Source organism: Chelmon rostratus, chromosome 8 (genome assembly GCF_017976325.1).
Source record: "Chelmon rostratus isolate fCheRos1 chromosome 8, fCheRos1.pri, whole genome shotgun sequence".
NCBI lineage: Eukaryota > Metazoa > Chordata > Actinopteri > Chaetodontiformes > Chaetodontidae > Chelmon > Chelmon rostratus.
In genome coordinates, this window is record NC_055665.1 from 8,298,117 (window position 1) to 8,308,603 (window position 10,487).

The following is a 10,487-nucleotide window of genomic DNA, read 5'->3' on the forward strand; positions in this document are numbered from 1 at the left end:
TCTGAAACTGTTCCTTTATCCATGTTGTTTCAGTGGGCTTCACACAGAACGCTGTGCGTCACTTCCAGAAAAAATAAAATGATACGCTGCCACATTTTTCAAATACATTCATTTTCTCAGGGGAAATGATAGCCTGTCAGGGATTTCAGCCGCCGCCGCTTAAAAAAAAAAAAGTGGTGCGCGAGAGGCAGAGCCCGTTTTTAAAAAGGCATGAAAAGAGCAGGTCTTAATTTTCTAAATCTAAACTGAGCCAAAGTATACACACCCTGCGAGTGCTGTAATTCATGCTGTAATCTATTTCTGTCAAGACGTTAAATGGTTTTCAAACGGCAGAGGCAGCGTGTGCTTCTCATGAATAATGCATGTGACACAGCTTGATGCATGTAAGGGAAGCGTTAACACAACTGTGATGCTAGCAAAGACTGACAGGAAACATATTTTATTACATCTGCAGAGGAAGCAGCTGCAGAACACAAACAGAACATGAAGGCCAGTGCTGGAAAGTAACTCACTACATTCACTCAAGTACAGTTACTCAAGTATGCAACATTTGGAGGTACTTATGAGTATTTCCATTTTCTGCCACTACTTTCTATGGCACTTTTCACATATGTCATATGGCTGCGAGTCACTGGCAGTCCTGCCTAACAGACATCTCCCCTCTAAACCTCTCAGATGATTTCATTTAAATCACCGATTTAAAGGCTCAGGGAGGGAAAATTATGAAATATTCTACAAATGGCACAGATCAGTGGAAAATCCCCAAAATAACTTCAGAGTTTTGAAGCAGAACTTTGTTATTTTCTTCTTTCCTGCCCCTTCAATCATCTCAGGACCTCTCAGATTCATGTTACTGGCCATCGCAGGAGGCCTGACCCCCTACTGGACTGTATGTAAAGCTCCACTTTGAGCAGCTTTAGCAGTAACCTGCTGCTGACATACGGATGAATTACAGCGATGTGCCATTTTTCAGAGTACTTCTTAGACTCTTGAAGTTCATTTTGCAGGACTTTTAGTTTATTTTACATTGCTGGAATGGTACTTTTATTTAATTAAAGGATCTGAATACTTCCTCCACCACTGATAAACACCCTGCTAACTGCATGGCGACTCAATGACACGCCATAAGTCCAGAATGATCCCTAACAGACCAAACCTCCAAAGTGACTGACAGAAACCACACGACCAAAACCCAGGTCTGCTGAGTAAGAACCACCAGGTTGCTGTGCTGACGACAGACCTCTGGAGACTTCGATCCCATTTCCTACGTCTTACCGCTGTTGCAGCCCCACACGAAAGTATGAAAGTGCAAAGCAAACCAGCAGCCAGGATGGGACTGATCCCAAACCAAAGCCCTGAGGAATTTACATCTGGACCACTACGTAGCCAGAGTTTGGTCCAGACTTGTTTCTTTCCTACTGGGTGCCTGGCACCACTTGGGAAATCCTAGTTTGGTTTTAGCTAGCGGCACTCCACCCAGCCCTCATTGGGGTTGAGGACACAACCGCAAGAATTACACCCTATATGAATGTTTGTCACCCAGTGTCTACTATAAGAACCGCTGTGCACCCACTTCACCCTGACTGAGCGAGAATAGACCTGAGCAGTCAGTCGAGCGTTACCCAGGGAAGCCTGTAATGACTACCTCCGGCTCTATTTGGCTTTCTGTGGGAAGAGTGATGGCTCATAGAGAAACAGAAACAGTAGGTGAAAAAAGAAAAAAAAAAGCTCTCTGTGACTGTTGTAGGTGGGTTTTTGTTTCTATTCCTGAATTTCACTTCTTTTTTCTCTCATGCAACAAAGCCAATGAATGTGTGGAGCAGTTGTCGGCACACATGGTCAGAAAGCACCGGTTTGCAATCCAACAGCTGGGGAAAAAAATGTATGCATACCAGATAAAGGATAAAATAATGACCTAAATAACAGACACTTGCAAGACTTGAATTAAAAGGACTCTAACAAGTTTTATCTTCTAGCCAACAATTCTGGTACACTTCATTTACACAAGTTTAAAATGTTTGAATCAATACTTTGTGTGAATGATTGTCAATCTGCAGGCTCTTGAAACTTTCAGCAGTAATTAATTCACATTCAAAGTGTCAATGTAGTTGAAAGCGCCTCTATTATGTATTTTCCTTCTTGTCAACAACTCATGAAAAGACAAAAAAACATGTTTGTCTGCCTCTGAGACATTTTTAGATCTGTACTTTACCATGCATGTGGCACTCAGGCCCATTTGTTCCTACTTAATATGAAAATCTCAACAGGTTACAAATATGTCGCCTTATTTTTTGTAAAGTTTGAGTAATTTCCTAAAACAGCGAGGAGCTGTGGAATAGCGAATTTGTTCTGAACTACTAACACATGTGAATTATTACACATTTGGTGCAGCAGTGAACATTAAGAGTGACAGGATGGTGGATGTTGGATTGACTCAAAATTAACTACAGTGCTAATGTTCATCACAGCTGAAGAATTATGGTGTCGCTCACAGTTTTTGGACAACAATGGAGGTCTGTGGGACAGAGGAATAAGTTCAGTCAGATCTGGTTACACAGACAGTTGTTTGTAGATTCATTAATTGTTGGTTTTGAGCTATATTTTAAGTATAATTAGAGCAATATAGAGAATTATTATCCTTGTCCTTTAAAAACCTAAAATTCTGCAACATGATGCAAAATCAACTTCACGTGGACAAATATGAGGAATTTGATCGTGGTTGTGATTTGCAGCTTTACAAATATGTATGTATTACATACGTGAGGAATCACTTGTAGGCTCAGTTAACTTTTGAGCAGAGGCCATTGTGGTCCTGAGTAGTAATTACAGGAAAATGACACAATTTGTTTCTGTTGATTTCCTCAGATTGTCTGCAGTCAGTTGCTTTAAAGACGTCGTCATTAGGACACCTGACGACCTGCTAGAAGTGCTGGCGTGGTGTTTAAACCAAAGACGAATTAAATTTAGGAGAGGTGTGTTTTACTGTTTATGAATTCTGCTTGTTCATTGGTAAGAGCAGCAAACTGTTACTTCATCTCTCAGAAGTCATTGTGCACACATAGACATTGTATGCAATATGGTGCAATCCGTATTTGTTTATCTGTCAACTGCAGAAACTAAATCAAACACTGCTCTGAGTGGAAGAGCCGTGCGCTGACTCTCTCTCACTTAACCCGTCTGCTTCATCCTGTGCTTTGATGTGTGTCTTGGAGATAAGACTGAGCTCTGAAGTTTGACTCTTTGATTGGAGAAAATATTTACAGCGTGCACACAGGCAAAGAGACGCGTCTCGGCCGCCCACACCAAAACTCGCTTTTGAAGGGGCAGCGAGAGGAAATCCAAGGGCTGTTTGCCACCAAGTGATACGGGACGAAGGCGTGGAAGGCTCTCAAGAAGAAGAGGAGGAGGAGGATGTGAGAGTCAGAATTTATTCAGTGTTTTGGTAAATCTGGTATCTTTACTGGAATAATGATGAGCATAAAGCCTTGTGGTTTCTCAGCACAGCGCTGGTGGGCTTTGTGTTCCTCCTCATTCTCATAAGTCGGCTGTTGAACGCCGACACGTCTGATGCCAAAACTGAATATCCTCCTGAAAACGTTCAGCTGACGAAACGTTGTGACGGTGAAGTGAAAAGAGCAGTTCCACACCTTTTTAAAGGTGATAAAATCGGTGGATAAAAACGACTGCAAACTACAAACCCGAAGAAAAAAGCAGACCTGCTGTTTTTTTCAAAGAATAAAAGCTCCTCTGTGTCCTGGTCAACAGCTGTCTGTGTCTAAATAAGCCACAAATGTTTAAAAAAAGAGCACAGTCAGCTGTTTTTAGGGCACATTTTATTGTTTGCAGGAAAGGCCCCTCGAGATGTCTTTTATTGAAGGTCCTGACATGACATTACATTTCACAGCTTATTCTGTGAGGCAGATGGTTCATGGACAAAAACAAAAAAGCATTTGCTACAAAAAAACCAGATTATAAACCATTATAATGGCACTAAATCATAGATACTTGCTGCTTTAATCTAAATGCTAATGTCAGCAAAGGTGGAAGAAGATCAGATCTTGTACTAAAGTAAAAGTTGCAGTACCGCAGAGTAGAAATACTCTGTTACAAGTAAACGCCCTGCAAGCCAAATTTTCATATTAGGAAAAGAACAAGCACATTTTTAAAATCAAGTTTTATTTGAATTTTATTTGATACAGATGAAACAATTTAACACTGATCCAATACAAACCATTAAACTGATGTGCTGCACAGAGAGTTCATAGCTAATGGTAATTTTCAACTCTTGGCATCAAACATTACTTAAAAGGTCCAGTGTGCAGGATTTAGTGGCATCTAGTGGTGAGGTTGCAGATTGCATCTAACAGAATACCCGTCGCCTCGGCCCTCTCCTTCCAAGCGTGTAGGAGAACCAACAGTAGCCGCGAAACTTCACAAAAATGTGAAAAGTGCTCTTCACACTCTGTGTCTGGTTTGTCTGTTCTGGGCTGCTGTAGAAGCATTGAAGTGCAGACTCCTGCCGCCTCTGTAGATATAAAGAGCTAATTTTAAGGTAATGAAAACCCAGTTCTTAGTGTGAGGTATATAGGCACATAATTATGAACATTATTTTCCACTTCTGCCACTGAATCCCCCCTAAATACTACACACTGGGCCTTTAATGGACCAAAAAAAAAAAAAAAAAGCACCCAACATATAGAATGGCCCATTTTAGAATAATACATATTATTATATTATAATTATTGATGCAGTAAAGTGTTCATCACTTAAATGTTGCAAGTGATTGTAATAACTTCATATACTTTATCTGCTGGGTAGCTTGCGAATTTCCTCCTTAACGTTTGATCTAAATCTATAATATTACATCATAATTTATTTGTTGATTGTATTTTGTGTTATTAATCTAAATCTGAAAAGCAATAAAGTCATTAAATAAATGCAGTGGAGTAAAAAAGTACAATATTTCCGTCTGAAACATGGTGGGGTATATGTATACAGTAGCAGAAAGTGGAAGGTCAAATACAAATACCTCAGTGTTGTACTCAAGTGAAGTACTTGAGTAAATCTATTTAGTTACTTTCCACTACTGAATGCTAGCATGCTAGCACGCTCACAATGACAATGCTAACATGCTGCTATTCACCAGCCATAATGTTTACCATATTCACCGTCTTCATTTAGCATGTTAGCATCCATTTGCTAATTAGCTGTAAACGTCATTAGTTCTGCAGGTATTTGGATATAAACCCAAATACTGGACAAATTAAAATCTTGACCTGAGGATGGTGCTAGAGGAAAAGGTGAGGGCTTGCCAAAAATTATCATTAGAGGCAAGAGAAACTTCATTTCAATATTAAAAAGCTAGTTTTGATAATTCAAATAAGAGCGTGGATTTTGTGTGTAACTGTAAGTCATTGCAGCTCAGTGGAGCGTTTATTTTCTCAGTGTACAGTAGTCCTCTTGTCCATCCAAACCAAACAGAAACATCACACTGGAACTTCTCTGCACTTGCAGCAGCAGCTGCCATCGGTAAAGTGTCTCGACTGTTTACGTCTCTGTGTGTGAGAGAGAATGCGGTGCGAGCCCAAACACCATTAGACACAGAGAGGTGCCGACAGGCAGCTCCGCCCTTCCACAGCGTGGATCAGCAGAGCCCCTGCAGCTCTCTCTGGGCTGACCAGGTGCGAGAGCTCCACCATCGATGGACGAGCAGCTCAGCAGCCCAGAACACCCTCGACTCACAGCTGGTCAGTGTGGGATTTGCTGATAACAGGCTGTAAGGCACAGTTCAATTTTCCCACTAGCCTGATTCTCACGTAGCTCGCCAAACAGCTTCTTCACTGAGTCCATGCAGGACTTAATCTGTTATTCTCACTCGATTTAACATCAACTGAATCCCTTGTTTTTTTAACGACAAAAGACAATTTTCTCATCAGCCTCGATTGGAGGAGTGTTGCATTTCACATAATGGCGACCCAAAGTTTACTTATCACACGATCACATTTTGCTCTCCAGCAGCTTGATCCACAGGAGGTGACGTATCTGACATTTGAAACCATTATAATCACAGCAACCTGCTACAGGAAAATATTTTCTTTACAACCTCTGGAGTCCTCAAAAAAGAGGACGTTACGGTGTGATGGAGTTCGTTTTTTGATCACGCTGAACATGCTTGACTGCCAGTTGGGACTGCCAGTGTCCGAAGTGTACCAGAGTGGCCATAAAATGAACATGTGATGAGATTAATCCAATAGGCAACTGAAAGGTCAGCACAGCATGTAGAGAAAAATCATTTCTATACAGATTCTTCAGTCCTTCTTCAGAGTGGGTGCTGTCAGACACCAGCTCACATGTAGGAGGAGGAGTGTGGCGCTGCTGCCTCGCCAGCCAACTAGGTGTTCAAGTAGCAAAGGACCAAATGTGAACTCAGCAACAAAAGCCAACTAACTGCAAGGTTTGTCTTGAATCCACCAACTCGTTTCAGCGCAGGTCCGACCTGAAGGTGGCACGACGGAGGACGAAAGGCAGGTGTCAGTGGTGTTGGGGGTTTTTTTCTCCAGAGTGAAAGTGCTGGTAGACACCCGGTCACACACAGGTGGTAACAATAACTGGCCACTCAAGTCATTAGTCTACAAGATGCATCAGGTGCAGTGATTAACAACAAGATCAGGAACCAATGGGAAAACAGGAGCGAAACCTTACAGAGAAGAATCACCTCTGATTCTGTTTAATCTATGCTGGTGAAACTAAGAGAGCATTAAAGACAGAAAAATGTAAGTCTTGATGTGCTAATGTGTCAGCTAATAATAATTTAAATGTCAGTTCTTCTTCATTTCATGTAACTGAAACACGATTTATGTCATCTCAAATTCGTGGGCACAGAGGAAGTCAGTATGATCAGTCATAGGGGGAGGTTACTGCAATGTTTTTATTTTAGGAGAGCAGGGAAGTTCTTTTTTTATTTGTACAATTTTATTACATAAATAGTCATATCAAAAAGACATTTTTAGTTATTTCTCTATATTGGGGATTATTAACACATGCCACCACACATTAGAGGTTCCATTATGATATCAAGTTTTAAATTGTGGTGCGTAATTGAATGTTTTTACATTGTTTTGACATGTTGTGTTGATGTTGCAGCTTTTTCCATGTGAAGAGGAGTGTTCAAAGTGACCATTTATAACATTGGGGAGAGCCTTGCATTTTTATTTTATTTCATTTTTTTATTATTACAAAATAAAAGAGCCCACGACCACACAGTAATTTTCCTACAGTCCCTAAACGCTGTCAAACCTAAAAGCTTGAACTGATGGCTTTTTTATTCATGTTTTTTTGTGTGTGTGTCATGGATGTTTCCAGATTTAAGCTAAATTATGTACTTCATAGTAAGTATTTTGGTTATTCCTAATGATCAAAAATGAATAATGTCTCTGTCTGTGTTAATCTTGCACCAGATGTGCCTTTGTTAAATAAATAATTTGGTGCCTTTGTATTGCTGCCGCTTGTCTATGATGTGACATTAAGCACGCTGAAGAGGGGCTTTGCCTGGGGCGTCGGTGTACACTCAGTAATGTAAGTCTTTTCAGTTGCCTTTGTCTGTTTTGAACCTTAAAAAAAAATCCAAAGTTTTTTATAATAAGGTGGATATTCTCAGGCTAATAGATCACCTATGACACATATTTAGCCGCGTATTTTGAGGGCATATCGAGGAAAAATATCCACTCAAATTACAGTAGCTCCGTCCACAAATCTGTGAGTCTTAACGATGTCTGTTAAACATCATTCCAGTACAAACACTGTTGGTCCACACGCACACATCCAAAACACACACATGCCTCCTTGTTCACCTTGTGGCGGGCTGTTCTAATGGCGTTGACAGGGGGGACAAGGGCTCCCATTGACGGGGTCGCCCTCCTCCCTGTAGCACCAGATGTTCAGAGTTAGCGGGCAGTTTGAAAATGACACACTCATTCTCGCACCGTTTTGGATTTCCCGCTTTCCCCCTGACGGACGAGTCGAGGAGGCGAAGAAAGGTGGAAGAAGAAGTTTGCTCAGCGTGTTGGCCTGGATCTCCTCAGAAGCCCCGCGTAGGCAAAACGTGCGAGGACCCGTCTGCATCGCGTCAAATGCAAACACGCTGCAGACCTGCGACACAATGTATGGTCGTCCCAAGACGTCATCCTAAAGAAGACAAGAAGCAGAAGTGTTTCGTTCTCTCACAGGAACAGGACAAGGTCACAAGGAGACCGAGCAGCTGTAAACAATCCAACGCACTGATGGCTTTCAGATGATGATGAGTAAGAGGGGTTATGCCCTGGGTCTGCACGAGGCCTTAGTAATAACAACTTCTGGGAAGATTTGTGCCCACATCATTCATCAGATGTTGACGAGTCCCGAGTTTATACTCGGGAACAGAACAGGAGAAGCATGCTTTCCCAAAACTTAAGTGTCTGTGCGTTCAGCATGGAGCTGGACCCAGGAGGCTTCATCCACATCACTCAGACTGTAACTACGAGCAGCCACGTCAGAATAACAGCTCACATCAGCCTCCTGGTTGGAATTCCAAGTCAGAGATAAGTCAGGAATTTCTGACGGCTGTGATGGCTCTCATTTGATGAAAAGAACTAAAAAAAAAGAAGCCACCATTACTTACTAAATTAAATCCAGTATTAACACTAAATGCAAAAAAATCAGCTAATTTTAAAAGAAATACATGTATTTTTTCATCACACATGAAGATACTGCCAGCAGGTGGTTAGCCTATGTTAGCTTAGCACAAAGACTCAAAACCAGAGGAAACAGCTAGCCTTGGTCGAGATGTAGTTACTGTACAGACATGAGAGCGGTGTTGATCACCTCTCAAACATTTGACACATTTTGCATCATATTTTTGGCGTTTTTTTTAAATGACTTAAAACAACCATTATCTGTATTAGATTTGGTCCTGCGCAGTGCCCTGATCGCTGTCGGGCACACCATGTGGTGCCATGCCACAACAAAGCCTGATTCTGCTGGCACCGGTTTTACAACCACATGTAAAGTCACTGTCTGTTACTGAATTAGGCTGCACCGTTTAATGTGGGAAGAATATGAGCACTAGTGGTTTTGTTACCTCGTTTGCTTTATTGCCTTAAATGAAGGCGTCATGTTAACATACCTTCACTGGTATAATGGGACATGATATCAAAGTCACACAATATTAATTAAGAGGACACGGCACCATGTGACTGTAATCAACCGGAACTGCCAAGGAGATAAAAACAAGGATAAAACAAGGATATATCAGGACACTTCAGACGATTTATATGTTTTTGTGGTCACTCTAACGCCGTGTGGTTGATGATACCGTCGCTGCATGTGTTATTTTCAAATCTTCTGTTTTATCATCTATTTTAACAGCACTCAAATATGTGCTTCAGCGAGACTGAAGATAAAGTAACTTAAAATAAGTGAAGAAAGCCCTTTAACAGATGTTCTCCCTCCTCGCTGCTCATATGGGGCCCGTATGCATATTCCTTTCGAGGCCTGTTTTGTGGCCGGGACGGCTTGCCAACAAAACTGAACTCAGTTCAGCATGTCTGTAAGTACAAATCATGTTGCTGCTAATCTCATCTTTTCTCCTTTATGAGTCTTACAAGGTACAAACTACAGTCAAATTGAAATGCTAGTTTGGTGTTCTTCTTCAAATAGGCTGTAGTATGCAGGATATTAGATTTACGGTTGTAGCCGTTTGTCCCAGCAGTACTGGGGGCGAAATGATCTGGTGGTGGTGGTTCCAGGATATCCTGGAAACCACGGGCCAGACCCCTGCAGGATAAAACATTTTTGATGAGCCTTTTCTGTAGCGTTTGCAAAATGTAAACTTGTCCAGAAGAAATATCAAAATCTAAAGGATAAATAGCTTTTCACTTGGCACATTCATGCTCCCTTGAGGTTGAACCCTTTTTTTACTTTTGAGAACGCTTTTCCCTCTGGCACTGCTCTCAGGCCAAAATGCCAACTTTGCATTTATTATATGTTGATTCTTATAATCTAACAGGGGTGATATTTTGTCAAATCTTTTGATTTTAATGATTTGTATAAACCATTAGCTGCACTTTTGGTAGGACAGAGAGCAGACTATCCACTTGCCTTTGCTTATTTTTCTAATTGAAGCAGTAAGACGAGCATGGACAGCAGATTTTGGAGACACTGTATAATCATTAGAGGCACATGTCCAGAGGTGGAACTTCCGCCAGTTTATAACCACTTAACTTCATAACATCTGATGTTTAAGCCTTTGAGGCTTAGATCACCTGATTTCATGTGGCTTCTTCTTGTGCAGCTTTGAAAACGCTGTGTCTGTTATTCAGTACTGTAACTTTTTTTTTTTTTTTTTTTTGCTGCTGCAGTGTGTGTGTGTTCGCTGCAGTGTCTTGTCAGGAGAGGCCATAAAGCCTCGAACATGCTGAACACAGCTGGAGACACATTCACACGCTCTGACA